Below are 16,785 nucleotides of genomic sequence, written 5' to 3' on the forward strand. Positions count from 1 at the left end.
GTCTCATTTGACTCCTTTGATAATCTCTTTCACAGTTAATTACTTCCATTTGTAGGTGATGAAATGGATAAGGAGTCCACTTCAATGTAGGCACAGCTATAAGCATGGTCTTTCCCCTTTACTTGAACTCAGAATTAAGACTTTTGATTCTTGTTTTTATATTCCATTCCCAGTAGTTTTCACTTGAGCAGTTATGCGCAAGTAGTCTTATGCTTTCTAGCAGTAGTCTATGATTAGGGTCCAGCTTCTCCAGGACAGATGGATTTAAATATGTATTAAACTAAGAGGCATTCTGTCAAATGAGTTTAAATGCATTTCATTTTCAGACAACCTATATGACATGATATTTTTTCTTAAAAACAAAGCCAAGATAAATCAAAGTCAAGATAAATGAAGAGCTCAAGATGACATCAGTCCCGTTTGTCCAAGTCTTGGTGTTGTGTGGATGGACAGAAATCAGTTATGACAGAATAGGTGATACATCCAATCTAATAGCCAAATTCATTAACATTTTTTTTCCATTTCTAAACCATCCTTAAAGACAATCATAGATGGGGTCACACCATCCTCATGATAGTCCAGCGGAACAGCCACACCATCTGGACTAAGGTTTTCATAGAGAATGGTAGTTTTGGAAATGAACAAGGATGTGCTTGATTTGTTCTGCAGCCCGCATAAAAGGTTCTACTCTTTCTGATCTGTTCTTCAAGTCCTTTGCCTTTGGTTTATTTCATGTAATCTTTGATGTACTTCTTGTAGGCTTCTTTTGTGAATGTAGTTTCCCGCGAGTGATGGTTCATGACAATATCAACACCAGCAATGACTGTGCTCTCAGTGCCTTCACCTCCGGGGTCTTCGATGGAGGCATTTCCACCAACAAGTGAGTCATCAATGTTACCTCTGTCCTACTGACCATCTTCCTCTCCATCTCCAGGCACAGCCTTTCCATGATCTCCAGGATCTTGCAGATGTCAGAGACCATCTCATCACAGCTGATGAGGTCCTGGTAGATGATCACGACTATGGCTGGAGAGAGACTGCAGTGGCACTAGCTTGGCAGGAGCCGGGAGCTCTGAGTGAGAGTGGCACAGCCCCATAGGTGGGGGTTGGAGCGGGGAGAGAAAGCAATGCACCTCAACTTTTAAATGCTATGTCTATAAATCAATTAATAAATAACTTACTAAAAAGGTCAGATGTAGAAGAGCTTTATTAAAATATATCTGTCAATGAGACACCTGGGTGGCTCAGTCAGTTGGGTGTCCGACTTCGGCTCAGGTCATGATCTCACAGTTTGCGAGTTTGGGCCTCACGTCAGGCTCTGTGCTGACAGCTCGGAGCCTGGAGCCTGCTTTGGATTCTGTTGTTTCCCTCTCTCTCTGATCCTCCCCGGCTCACACTCTGTCTCTCTCTCTCAAAAATAAATAAACATTAAAAAATTTAATAAAACTGTCTGTCAAGATGAGGTGTTAATTCTTTTAAATGACAGCCATAACAGCAAAAAAAAAAAAAAAATATCTTGACTGTAAGAACACAATACACGTACAATATATTTTAGATTGGTATTCTTTAAAATATTATTTGAACTCTTTTAACATAAATAGAACTTATCACTAGATGTAGAAAATTTTTTTTAAGTTTAGTTATTTATTTTGAAAGAGAGAGAGAGTGCAGGCAGGGGAAGGGCAGAGAGAGGGGTAGAGACAGAGAATCCCAAGCAAGCTCCCCCCTGTCAGCACACAACCCAATGCAGGGATGGAACCCAAAGACCGTGAGACCATGTCCTGGCCAAAATCAAGAGTTGGAGTTTAACCAAATGAGCCACTCAGGTTCCCCATAAATTAGATGTATCATTATCACACACATTGACTTGCTTTTGAATATAAGAAAAGCAAGTAGGAGGAGAACAGGGATGTCAGATGTCCTCTGGAGCCACCATTCATGGAATGCTTGCATTTAAAGCTCAAAATCTGGAGCCTGGAGCCTGTTTCTGATTCTGTGTCTCCCTCTCTCTCTGCCCCTCCCCCGTTCATGCTCTGTCTCTCTCTGTCCCAAAAATAAATAAACATTGAAAAAAAAATTTAAAAAAAATAAAGCTCAAAATCTGGTAACTCCCAGACACCTCACATCTTAACTTTCCACAGGCCAGATTGGTTGATGATACTACAAGTTCAAAGGGAAGAAAAGGCATCATATGCAAAGACCATTGCTAAAATACATGATTACCTGATATCCACACAGTATAGCGAGAAGAGAAAGGGCTTTAGGATACAATATCCTAACTTGAAACTTAGATTAGGTACTTAGGAGCTATGTCACCTTAAGCACATACTTACACTTGCTGAGCTTCAGTTTCCTCATCTTGTATATCAGACAAATAATATTTACCTTAGAAAGTGATTAAATATAGAGATTATTTGCTAAAAGCTTCTGGCTTACTAGGTAACCAAAACATAATAGTTATTGTCCAAGCATGTGCTGATTAGGCATAGTAGTTGACGGCTGCTGGATAGTCTCAACTTCCTTAATGGTACCAATACACAGCAAATTGAAATAAGTCCCATGTGAATTCCTAGAATTTTAAAATTCTTCACTTTTATTTACTACCTCTAGAATACCTCTGACTGATTCCATAAGATCAGCACCAGGTTAACCATCATCAAACATGGTAATCCTCTCTTTGCTGTTTCCAGAATCTGATTTCTCACCTTAGTTTTGAAGGGCACCTCAGATAGCAGGAGGAATAGCCACTCATCTTGAAACTCCCTAGTGAGTACTCTTGGCACGATCAAATCGAGTACTCATTATACTCCAGGTGTTGACACAAAGGACTTGCAGGAGTGGAATGAAAGAGCAAAAGAGTGAACTAGTTTATAGAAAATAGAGAACAACACTCTACTGTCCCAACCCTCCCTTACCAAACAAACAAACAAACAAACAAACAAAACATCCTGGAACCCAAGACACCATACACTTTAACAGTCCAACAGTGCTCGCTTAAGATGAACAAGGATAGGAAATGATTTTCTTGAAACCTGGCTTACCCACTGCTACTTCAGTTTCAGGGGAGAAATCAATAGATTGCGTCTGGAGCTAGCATTGCTTAAATAAACAGAATGTGCATAGCAGCGGTTCATCCTGTTATCAAGGCTCTATTTGTACAGTGGACCTCACTTAAGGTCACTGCCACCAGTGGCTATCAATGCACATGATTCCACTTCCTTGTGATTCCTACATACATCAACATGCCTAATTGCTTCATCCATGCCATGTCAATTTCCTATCAACAAGGGCATTTGTGTTGTTACTGTCGATTCAACTGTTTCATGAAGTCAAGTATGGAACTCTGGAATACCAGAAGAAATAAGTAGTATCTTTCACTCTGAAGAGTGTGCTTTACAGACCAATTTTTCAGCTTTGGCATGAGTCTCATTTCCCTTTTTCCCAAGCAAAGAAAATCAGAACAGTCTTTAAGAATTCTCTCCATACTCTCTTTGATGTAGAAACAGTCCAGCTGCACTTTATCCCCTCTTCCTTTTATCTCCTGGGAAAAGGAGAAGCTGGATGGCTTAACCAAGTCCTAGCCTATATCCCAGAGGAAAAAAAAAAAAAAAAAAAACCTAATATGTCCTACAGGATGGAATGAGTGGTAGGGAAATCTCTCCCTGAATGCTGATGATGCAGGCTTCTGTCTGGTCCTTCTAAGCATCATACCTGATGTATTTATTTTAAAGAAATTATAATAGCCCAACATTGGTTTTTAGATTCACCAGAAGTGACATATATTCTTTACTGTGAATTTTTTAATGCCGAGAGAAATACAACGAGATCTGTCATCTAGAGGTCACTGCTTTCTTCACACAGATCATTACTACTTATGATGAGATAGTAGCTGGGTGCTTGTGCCAGACTCCTACAGGAAAAGCTGTTGAAGGAGTAAAACCGTTGCTTTATATGCTCGCAGACCAATAGGGAATGACATCCGGTGAGAATATATGAGTACTGGGCCAGTAGCACTGGTGGTAGTAAGCATGAGAAATAGTAAAAAGCAATCGTGCTCATCATCTTTTGAGCGTAGCACTCATCTTTTCAATGATGCTTTATGGATATCATTTCATTTCACTATTTTTAATTTGCTTTATCTAAAAGGGAAAGGCATGTGCTGGATCATAAAATCTAGTCAGTTCTGAAGGATAGAACATGAAAATAAAAGTCTACTGTCTTCCACCCAGAGACACTATGAAATAGTCTGGTTTTAGGACCTCAGATAATTATCGTAGGAAGTACAAACGTTACATGCATATGCCTGTTTGGTAATTTGTCAATATTAAACATGATCTATATCCTTCCATAGAAGTCGACATTTATTATAGTTCCATACTATAATTCTAAATCTTTGCTAACAATATAATTACTTATTTCTTATTCTGTTATAACCCTTATACTTGTATACCACATCCTTAAATTTGTTTCTTTACACAAATATTTTTAAAGAGTATGTTCACTTCTAAAAGAATGGAAAGAAAGGAGCACTTGGGTGGCTCAGTCGGTTGGGCATCTGACTTTGGCTCAGGTCATGTTCTCACAGTTCATGAGTTCAAGCCCCACATCAGGCTCTGTGCTGACAGCTCAGAGCCTGGATCCTGCCTCAGATTCTGTGTCTCCTTCTCTCTCTCTGACCTTCCCCTATTCATTCTTTCTCTCTCTCTCTCTCTCTCAAAAATAAACATTAAAAATTAAAAAAATAAATAAAAGAAGGAAAAGGGAGGGAGGAAGTATATTGGATTTATTTATTTTACATATTCTTTATTAATACTTGCTTGCTTGTTTATTTTCTTGTATACTCTCTTAATAGCGATCTTCACTTCATGCCTAAGGCCCTCTGGCAACTTAATCATGTATTTGTTATGAAGAACACATTTTGCAAAAGTATTTTTCTGAAAGCCCCAAGAATTTCTATTTTAATTTATACCAACTGTTTTTCACCTTAGAATTGTCCTTACTTTTGCTCTCTTATGTCAGGCCTTTTCTCAGATGCCTTGGACTTCTTACAACAGCTATAATACCTCCTAATAAATATGGTAAGAAAGACCTGTGATTGGCACAATGTCTGAGCTCTTTCATATCCAAATTAAGTCTGTTATAATCTCACACTTGATTGATCATTTGGTTGATAGTCTGATTTCTGTGTCCAATTTGTCCATTTGTCCATTTGAGTCCATGTTTGTTTGTGTTGTTTTTCTCCTCTCTGGTTGATCTTGGTCATCCATTCATGTTTATCAATGCAGAATTCTGTTACTTAATATTCTCTCTAGCATTGTATTTATATCTATTTGTATTTTTTAATATATCCTCCACTTTGGAATCTTAGCACCTCTTAAATCACTTTTTTCTTATCAATATATGTATTTATGACATGCTCTTTGTTATTATGAGATTTTGTAGAAACATCCATATTACTTTTATAAATGATTAGACTGCGTCTTCCTTTCCATTTCTACTGACTCTACACCCTGTTATCAATGTTCATCACTTCCCACAGTGATTTCAAAATCACCTTGTACTGGTCTTTTTGCCACCAGCCAGCACCCATTTATTTCACATTAGAAAATAGTCAGCCATTTTAGAAAATAATGCATTGAGTCTACCACGTTCATTTCCATAGTGAAATAAAGGGAGGAGATGAGAAATGCCATTTACTTTTCCCACATTAACTTAAATACCTTTGAAATCTCTTCAACTGCATTAGTAAACACAGATCACTAAGGAATATGGACCCAAGAAGAGCATATCATGGTTTAAAGCTATTTCCTTCAGACACAGTTTCCAGTGGGAAAGATTGGCTTTAAAAATGAAAACCAGTATATTGGGAAAGGTGCATTATAGCTGCCCAGCTAACCAATTGTTTTCCATTAGAAAGAAGTAGAAAGGAACTAGATGCTCAAGTAACTGCTTAAATGGATTTGGTTCCTGGTAGCCTCAGGAGGTGTTATAATTACCCTGTTAGGGGTGTTCCATTGGACGACTACAGAATTTTATTCAGGTCTATTTCCAAAGTAATTTTTGGATTTAAAAGTGGAATAACTCAATAAGAGTTGTTCTCACTGGGAGTCATTCCAGTTCCCCCTAAGCTTCCATATAAAGACAGGATTTGAGAAACAATGAATAAGATAATCCTTTTAAATCTTCCTCTTGATTGGAAGTGATTCAATTTATTCCAAAGGCAGATTACTGTGAACGAAATTCTAAATTAAATTGACTTAATATGTGTTGCTCCTGGGATCTCTAGAAATTTGGGGATATTACATTTCGACATCTAGGGGAATGCATACCTGTTTTAATCTCTCTAACATCTTTTACTTTCTTCAGACAAGGACACCTCATTTTGTTTGGGGAACTTCTTCCCCCACCCTTTCCCCCAGCAGAGTGGAGGGCTCCAGCCCCTGTGCCTCCAGACCCACTATTCAAAGGATGGGTAGGTATTTGAATCTGGGCGATCATCGTATGCTTCCACTTTGGGTCAATGCTACCTTGTGATCAGAATCTTTCCCTAGGATTTTTTCCGTGTCCCCTTTGGTTAGAGATCCACACGTATGTGGAACCAACGCAAAGCACACGGGTGTGCGAAACTGAAAAGAGTCCTGAAGGAAGGTGAGTTTAACTGAGGCTGCGCTGGCGGTAAGCAGCCTCCAGCCTTCTCCAGCTACAGCTCCTGGAGTCTCTGCTTCTCCTGGCTCATTCCGGAACTTTCATTGCATGAGTTATCAGTTGCTCACCACTAAGTCTTATATTTCCTAAAACTGGAAATACATTTTTTAAATAAAAAAAAATTTTAAAGAAATTTTTTAAATAAAAATTCCTTGTAACATAGGAATCACGCTGTTAAACTGTATCCTATGTCAAAGGCAGCTCTATCGAGAAGAAAGTGTATGGGTTTAGAATATCCCTGCACACTGATTAGAATGCAGACTATCTCTGTGGCACCTTAGCAAGCTACTTTGCTCTTATTTAATTGCTAAAAATAACACATTAATGCTTATTTTAAAGAACAGTGCATCTCAGCACCAAATAGTATCTATCTTCCGAGCATCATGGAGCAAATAACAAAAGCACAATATAAAGATGGTTACAGTTAAGGAGTTAGGGAAGTAAATGTTTTCAGTAAAACCAAAGTGCTGTGAGACAATAAGCGAGGCACATGACTTAAACCTGGAGCTATGGAAATAGGATTTCAAGTCCATAGGTTAAGGAGTTTATCAGATAACAAATAGCATTACAAGCACACACTGACATGAAAAGCATTAGAACACGGGGCACACACACGCACACACACATATACAAGACACTCCTACGCTCTGGGCATGAAAGAATGACTAGAAACCATGGGAAGAAAGGGGAAAATGTACAAGTCATCAGCAATGAGGTATCCGTGTGCTATCATTTACCTATTTGCCACTCTTGGCGTAGATTTTTAGCCTTCAACTAGGATATGTAAATCTCAGTCCACAAAACTAGTGCCCTGCCAAAAAAAAAAAAAAAAAAGAAACACCCAAAAAACAAACAAAATCCAAACCCAAACCTCTGCATTCTTTAAATGAACTTAATTTTCTCTCAGAATTCTCATTTTGCTTGGCAGTGGGAAATGAAATCTAATTCTTAAGCCCCAATCTTTGCTCAATGCCTAGTGTTTTCATCAATCTGGGATAAACTCCGATGCCTCTCTGTAGGGTTTCTTCAGGCCCACCTGGTTCTGTCTCTTTTCACTGCCTCTTCTGTACTATGATGGCAAAATGCTCATCTTTGGGGAATCACAGCCCTAAGGTCCTACCATGTCCTCACAGCAATACCCATAAGCCTTCTTGCCATGGAAGGCCTAGAATCTCAACTCTTCTTAGATTCTGAGAATCTCTTTTATATTCCAGGAAAGCCTTTTAACTATTTTAAGCATGGAATCTTAGCCTTAGACTGAAGGCTACATTTGCAGAGAAGTGAGTTTAGATCAAAGGAATAGCCTCTGTCTGCAGTCGGTTTCATGATTCTCAGAGGGTCTGGGAAAAGTAACTATTATAATACATTCCCAGCATGAAACAATTATTTTAATAAATATTTACTGAGAACCTAATATGTCCCAGACATTAACCTACATGCTTAGATTCTAACAGTAAAGATGGATGATAAAATAATACATTCAAAAAATGACAGAGTGTGCAAAAAGGCGGTAAGTGCTGTGCTGAAAATTTCAACTTTATTTATTTATTTTTTCAACGTTTATTTATTTTTGGGACAGAGAGAGACAGAGCATGAACGGGGGAGGGGCAGAGAGAGAGGGAGACACAGAATCGGAAACAGGCTCCAGGCTCTGAGCCATCAGCCCAGAGCCCGACGCGGGGCTCGAGCTCACGGACCGCGAGATCGTGACCTGGCTGAAGTCGAACGCTTAACCGACTGCGCCACCCAGGCGCCCCTGAAAATTTCAACTTTAAACAGAGTGCACATGATGGGCAAGAATGGTTGAGATTTAAAGGAGGCAAGGCAGTTAGCTATGAGGTTGTCTGAGAAAAGTGTGTTGTAAAAAAAAGGGGGCGGGGGTTCTAAGCTGGGAAGATCAGCAGTGTGTTTGAGGAACAGCAAGAAACAGTGGCCGACGCTGAATAAGTTGGAGGCAGAGAAAGGAGGAGATGAAGGCAGAGAGGTACCAAGGGCCAGTTCACAAACTACCTCTCAGGTCATTATTAAAGGGCACTGTTGTAAGAACTAGTCCTCAGTGGAATAGGAGCCATTGAAGAGTGTGGAGTATGTCTTAAATCTTTGAAAAACGCATAGTTGACAGAGTGCCCTCCCAAGTTATTGATACGTGTCGTTCCCTATTTCAAAAGGGAAGAAGAAAGCAACCAAGAAAAGTATTTTTAAAGTTAACATAACAAAAGTCCAATAAACCCCAAGGAGTATATCACACCAAGTCCCTGTTTTCTAGACATAGAAAGTGAAATCATTTAACAGCACTTCTGAGTAACTTGAGAGAGGAAGCCACATGTTGTCCCCAGATGAGATTTTCAAGAGACCCACGGCAGGCTGAGCTCCTCTGCCAAAGACTAACAGAGAGAGTCCTTAAATTCCAGGTGGAGTTTATCTTAAACACTTGGAATCAGCTGGCAAATACAGGTGACCCAGGGAATACACCGGCTACTTTGATGGCTAAGAGTCATTACTATGAGACCCCACTAAATGCAATATATTTAAGAATGCTGTGTGCAATATTATCAAAAATCACACAGTAGGATGTCAGCCTCAAAGGGTCAGGAGTATGTTAAATATTTATAAAAGTAAGAATTGGATAACAATCTGGATATTGTGCTCAGCATATTGTGCTCAGCTCATCCTAATTTCCAGATATGGAAAATGAGACATAGCGGCTGTTCAAAACAAGCTTTAGGATTAGTGGTTGACACGGCTGATACCTACTGCTTTGAGTTGTATCTGCATTTATGTGAAACTCATAGGGAGCATTATTAGCTGACGGTGAAGTACTTTTATGTAATTTTTACTTCTGCAATTTCTAAAGAAGCTGAGTTATACCTTTGTTGTTGCTACTGTTATTTCACTCCTAAAACTAAAAAGTTGAGAATTTCTATGTCATTTTGTCTAGCATTTATTTAGCATTTTTTCAAATACGGTTATTTAACAGTGTTTAAATGATCTTATCCCCAACTAAATTATAAAGAGCTCAGAATGAAGGTTCCAGTGATTGTTTATATCACCTAGAGAAATTTAACAAAGCCTAAGACAAAGATGCTGAGGAAATGTGTAATTTTCAATATCCACACTTAGACTTTGGAAATGTGTGAAATGTTGTTTTCCCTAGTACACTGTCACTTACTGGGGACAGTGTCAATTTGAAAAATCCATTATGTATATTGGCAGTCCTCTCCCACCATGAATTGTTCATGCCAGAAAAGGAGGTAAGATCATCTTACAGAGGGTAAAATAACAAAAGAAAAAGTTAGGAACAACTAAGAAGATCTATTTTTCTTTATTTTGTTTTATTTTGAGAGAGCGCACAGGTGGAGGAGAGGTAGAGAGAGGAAGAGAGAGAATCCCAAGCAGGCTCTACACTGAGCATGCAGTATGACACAAGGCTCCATCTGACGACCACAAGATGATGACCTGAGCTGATACCAAGAGTCTGACGCTTAAGCAACCGAGATACCCAGGCACCCCTACTGTTCCTTAAAAAAAATGGTGTAGAAAAGTGTCAAAAAAGCCATTCAGACAGAAAGATAAAAGTACGTCAAAGTACAGCTGCTAGCACCAAAAATAAAGAAAAGAGCACAGCCAATCTTCTTTTGTTGATAGACAGAAATTGTTCATTGTCACCGTTCCGTGGCAAAATTGACATGAATGGTTTCTGGAATCATGACACTTTAAGGAATTTATCTTTTACTGTGCAACCCAGGGGAGGTAAAAAATAAGTTCTATTTTGGATTTAAAAACACAATTTCTCTACTCTGTGTTTTTTGAAGATTTCTAACCCAAGGATGACAAACATGTAACAATGCTCCTTTAAATATGTATGTGAGCTGGCATCTCATCCAAATCTTTCTGGTCCTCTGTCTACTTTCCCTTTCATTGTATCTTCTTGACTTCTACAGAAAGTTATACAAGTCATGACGGCAGCCACCACAGCGGATAGAGTTTGCAAAGAACCCTGGTGGCCCAGGTCACAGAGGAAAAGTGAAAAGGGATGATGTGATGAGCTAGGTCCATTGCAGTTTAGAAGGAAGAAAGGTACCAGAAGAGCCCGAGCTCTTGAAACATGTAGTTATTTGAGTCTTTCCACAGAAGTAGTAGACACCGCATGAGTGAGCCTTCAGACAATTTCAACCCCACCATCCGAGCCATCCACGCACACACTGAGCGAAGCACAGACAAGCTTATCCTCAAGTCCTACACAGAGTACAAATTCATGAGGAAAATAAACGTTGTTGAACCATTAAGTTTGGGGATGGTTTTTATGCAACATTAGGTAACTGAAACACAGGGCAACAGTGATATTTGGACTTTGCTTCGGAAACAGTGAAGCACAAAAGACATTTGAAAACGTCTTTAAGGTGTTTCAAGATAAAACCGGCAACCCAGAATTACACATCCAGGCAACTCAGCCCTCAAGAATATGATAAAGACACATTTAAGTAAAAGAAAACCAATAGAACTTGTTCCCAGTAGAGCTGTACTATTAGAAATACTAAATGTAGTTCTTCAGACTGCAAGAGAAACTGAGATCTCTAGCAAAAAAATAAAAAGCATCAGAAATTTAGATACATTTGACTGTATAAAACAAAACATACAGTATTGTTCTTGTGGATATAATGCCTTGGGTAACTATATCATAAAGGACGATGGGGGTGGGGTAAATGGACTAGAGAGTTGCAAGATTTGCTACATTATACATGAGAAGTTACAATATTGCCTCTAAATAGACGGAAAATTGGAGGATTCATATGATCCCTGAAGCAAACAATAAAAGTCATGTCTAAGAATCCAATAGATAAAATCAAATTAAAAAAATATACAAAACTAAATGAGAAAACAGTGCAGAGAAACAAAAATCAGAGGTGACAAGCCAAGTAAAAATGATAAATAAGAAAATATTAAACCAAAACATAAACACATCAGCAATTATATTAAGTGTGAATTACTTACCGATCTAATTAAAAGCAAAGGCAACTAGAAGGGATAAGTTAAAAGGACTTAATTCTGTGTTTGTTAACACTTAAGCATAAAATCCCAGGTAAACCAAGTATGTGTATACACACCCACACACCCACACACAGTCGACTCTTGAACAATGTGGAGTTAGGGGCACTGACCCCACCATGCAATCGAAAATCCACATACAACTTTTGACTCCTCCAAAATTTAGCTACTCATAGCCTACTATTGACTGGACACCATACTGATAACGTAAACAGTCAACCAACACACATTTGTATGTCGTATGTACTATATATTGTGTTCTTACGATAAAGTAAGCTAGACAGAATGAAATGTTATTCAGAAAATCATGAGGAAGAAAAAATACATTTACAGTACGGTACTGTATCTCTTGAAAAAAAGATCCACATGTAAGTGGACCCGTGCAGTTCAAACTGATGCTGTTATATACATACATACCGAAAGAAAGAGAGATATGCAATCAATCCTCATAAGTCACTGCTTCTCGCCTTCTCGCCAAATGTATTTGTAACTGTCAAATCATTACTTGCAGTGCCTTCATGATCATCCCTAGACATGCATAGAACCGTGACAAATTGGAGTCACCCTATGCTCCTGCTCCCTGTAGAGGTAAAAGCAAAGGGACTCTCTGCCTTCTTTATTTCAGCTCTCATACTGTTAGACTAAAGAAAATGCAGCATATTTAAAGCAGCATTTGGGAGACAAAGATATGTTTAAATGATTTTAGAACAAAAGAAATTTCTAAAAGAAGCTTGAAGTATTATTTTAGGATGCTTGATAAGAAAAGTACAGTAAACCTTAAAAAAGCAGACAATAAGATATGTTAAAATTATACCGAGAAGGAATGAGAGAAAAAATATATTAATAAATCTGAAAGCTGATTCTTGAAGAGATTAATAGAATCGATGTACCCCTGGTTAAAGTGATTAACTCGAGGAAGAGTGACAGAAAGAAAGAGAGAGAAACAGAAGATAAATAACCAAGCCAAGAACGAGAGGTTGTCACTACAGATCCTTCAGATAGTAAGTGAATAACAATAACTATCATAAATAGCACATTTGATATCTGAAATAAAATGAGAAAGGGTGAACCCAAATGACTTCCAACAGGTGAATGGCTAAAACAAAATGTGATATACCTAGTCAGTGGAATAGCACTCAGAAATAAAAGCAATGGGGGTGCCTGGGTGGCTCAGTCGGTTGAATGTCCGACTTCGGCTCAGGTCATGATCTCGCAGATTGTGCGTTTGAGCCCCACATCAGGCTCTGTGCTGACAGCTCAGAGCCTGGAGCCTGCGTCAGATTCTGTGTCTCCCCCTCTCTCTGCCCCTCCCCCGCTCATGCTCTCTCTCTCTCTCTCTGTCTCTCAAAAATAAATAAATGTTAAAATTTAAAAAAAAAAGAAATAAAAGCAATGGGTCACAGAGAGATGCATGAATATGAATATATCTCAAAATCATTATTCTTAGCAGAAAAGAATACATACTGTATGAATTCATATATGCATACTTATAATTCTTGAAGAGATAAAATGTAATCTATAGTGACAAAGTACAGAGCAGTCTTTGCCTAGAGCTTAGGACAGGAGGACAAATGAATTGTAAGAATCACAAGGAAAATTTGCAGGGGATTATAGAAATATTCTATACCTGGATTGTGGTGTTGGTTTCACAAATGCATACTTCTTTGTAAATGGCACAGTTTGGTATTTGTAAACTATAAAAATAGAGTTGATCTAAAATTTTATGTGTAGTATCATACAATGGAGTATTATTCAGTCTTAAAAATAAAAGAAATTCGGGGGCAACTGGGTGGTTCTGTCGACTGAACATCTGACTTTGGCCCAGGTCATGATCTCATGGTTGGTGAGTTCAACTCTCACGTTGGGCTCTCTTACCACTGGCACAGAGCCCACTTCGGATCCTGTGCCCCTGTCTCTCTCTCTGCCCCTCCCCGCTCACACTCTCTGTCTTCAAAATAAATAAAGTGTGTTAAAAAAAGAAAAGAAATTCTAACATATGTTACAACATGAATGAACTTGGAGAACATTAGAGTGAAATAAGCCAATCACAAAAAGACCAACACCATATGATTCCACTTATGTAAAGCACTTAGTGGAGCCAAACTCACAAAGACAGAAAGTAGAAGGGTGTTTGCCAGGAGCAGGGTGCATAAAGAAATGGAGAATTGTTGTTTGCCAGGGGCATAAAGGGATGGAGAATTATTCTTTAATAGGTAAAGAGTTTCAATTTTACAAGATGAAAAGGGTTATGGAGACAAGCAGTGGTGATAGCTGCCCAACTATATTAATGTACTTAATGCCACAGAACTGTATATCAAAAATGGTTAAGATGGTAAAGTTTACATTATATGTATTAGACCACAAAAGAATTGAAAAAAAAAATCACGTACAGCAACGAGCACAAACAATAAACTATTACAACTGAATACTCATCATAATATTGTATGTTACTGAATTTGGGGGTACATTTCGGATGAGGGAATTCCTATTCTGTGCATCAATGGGACATGAATCCTCTGCTTAGAATTTTACACTTCTGATTACTAACTATATAATTTATCGATTCCAGACATTATCTCAAGCCCTGTTTCTTATTCACTACCTACATACTTCCTTCTCCTGGTAGGCTCCCTGAACACATTTTGGCCCTGCACATTTTCACTCATAATACCTACTTTGTCACAATATCCAGTGAGTTGTAGTACATGAAAATATTAGTTCTGGAAGCCATGCCTACATGCAACGACTTGCAATTACTTAACTATACAGGCAAATGATTACGAGTCATATCGTGATCATTGAGTAAGTATATCCTACTCAACCCAACTCAAATATCCTCAGCTTACCTTTGACCTTATCAGAATGACCTTTTGACACCAACAGGCAGGAGGGAGGTGAAATAGAGGGATGTCATAGAGGCGAGGAAAAGCAATCTCAGGCAATTATTATTATCCTAAATTTGCAATTATTATTTTTTGTACCGTTTTATGGCTATATTAACTTACTGCTACCTCCCCTCAAAATTCCTCAGAATGGGGATGTGATGAAGCTGCTTCATTAATTACCCCCCACCCCCAAATCCACTTCTTATTTTATAGAACTGAACAACTACTTGCATGCACCATAAGGAGAGGGAAGTAAAAATCTCTGGAATTTCAGGGAATTACATGGATACAGACAATGAGAATACTCACAGTATCTATAAAAGACTACACACTAGAGTCCCTCCCCCCAATTTATAAGTACCACATAGAACACTGAGATCTGTGTGTGACTCTGTCTAGTGAAAATAATGAAGTCCCAATAATTGTAATATTTGACTTGTCCACTAACCAGGAAAGTTGGGAATTAGATTTAAGCTGACAAAATATTTCCATTCCAGACACACATTTGTAGCTGTAAATTGATACCCACAAAATAAGAAATGAAATGAGCATATTCCTTATCCCTGTGTTAATCAATACTGGAAATCGTCTCCCTTCTATTAAACAATCCTGACAGTAAGTGAAAAAAACCTAGCTGTTTGCTCCAAGAAATACCTTCTCTTGGAAGATGAGACCGTGAGCCAACTAAAACAGCTTACTTATCAAAACTTACTCACTAACAAATCATTTTAAGGCCCTTTTACTGTGCCCTCCAATCCAAAGTTAGTATATCCCAACTTCTGTCCAATCTAAACTAGTCCCTTAGTTGTAAGACATGCCTAAGAACCATTCAGTCTGGACTCTGAAATACTACAATAGCCTCTCCTGACACATGATGAAATTTCCACTGAGGTGCTGTTTTCCCTTCCTGAAATAAACCCAATACGCTTGGCTTTATTTGATCAACATTTTTTTTCTGGTGAACTGTAGGGGTTCATAGCTGATATAGAAAAAAAAACTGTAGGCAAATGACTGGTAGGTAGCTGGCATTTGCAGAAGTCCTCAAGTTTCAAACAAGAGTCTTACTGAGATACTTTGATCAGCACCCTCTCATGGAATGAACCCAAACCAAAGACTTGGTCTGAATGCAATCCACGTGTAAAGCCTAGAAGTACTGCTTGATTAAGATTAGGACATGGGTAAAAAGTATGGACAAGAGTAAACTTTGCACTTTTCTGATCTTCAGAATTGCAGACACTCTTAGAAATGTAGTAAATGCTCCAGACACTCTTAGAAATGTAGTAAATGCTTCCTGTGGTACCTCTTAAAGGTAGGAAGATTCAGAATATATTAACTTTTCTCTTTCCCCTCCAAAAAAATACAAAATTTATTTTAATTATCTGTGTTTTAGTTTCCTCATCATTACAATCACAAAACTCTCTACCTTCTAATTACTATGAAAATATAGCATGACATAATTACAGTTTTAAAATCTTTCTCAGTTCTGCAAGAATCATTCAAAGGGAGTCTATATTAAAACTTATTATTAAAAAGTAATGCTTTTTATTCACAAAATAATTAATGAAGACACTTTATGTTATTCATGTTTAATAATATGTTATAAATGTTCACTAAGCCCAGAAAAAATAACTTAAAACTATTTTAACTAAACATTGGATTTTCAGAAATAAAAGAAATCAGTTTGCCAAGTTATTTGTACACTCAAAGAACAGAATTCACAAACTGAAATTAGCTAAAGGTCAGGCATAAAATGAATCAGTTTTTGAATACTAATTAGTTTTTTACCATTGAATGAGAATGTTTATGATTATAAAATTGAATAGTGGAGATTAAGAATAGAGGGTGTGGGTAGATTTAATAATTTATTCCTCCCACACTAATCAGGATTTCTGACTATTTCATTTCTCAAACACAATTATCTCTTTCCTTTTTCTCCATTCTCTTTTTTTCCCTTTGCAAATAGACTGTTGATATAACTTTTAATTCACCTATGTTAATAACCAAGGAGAAATATTCACAAGTGAGAGAGGAAATAGTATTTTAAATTAAATTTAAGAGCTCTTTTACTTGTTTATACATCACACTTCATTATTCTGTGTCAATGGAGTACTTTGCTCCAGAAAATAATGTGTTCTCCGACTACAATCCT

General features: G+C 37.8%; 1 pseudogene; it reads right to left on the reverse strand.

Annotated features, from left to right (window-relative positions):
* Positions 1 to 504: 504 nt before the first annotated feature.
* LOC123576172 lies at positions 505 to 1,778 on the reverse strand (annotated as a pseudogene).
* Between the last annotated feature and the right edge of the window lie 15,007 nt (positions 1,779 to 16,785).

Source organism: Leopardus geoffroyi, chromosome C2, assembly GCF_018350155.1.
Source record: "Leopardus geoffroyi isolate Oge1 chromosome C2, O.geoffroyi_Oge1_pat1.0, whole genome shotgun sequence".
NCBI classification, from domain to species: Eukaryota; Metazoa; Chordata; class Mammalia; order Carnivora; family Felidae; genus Leopardus; species Leopardus geoffroyi.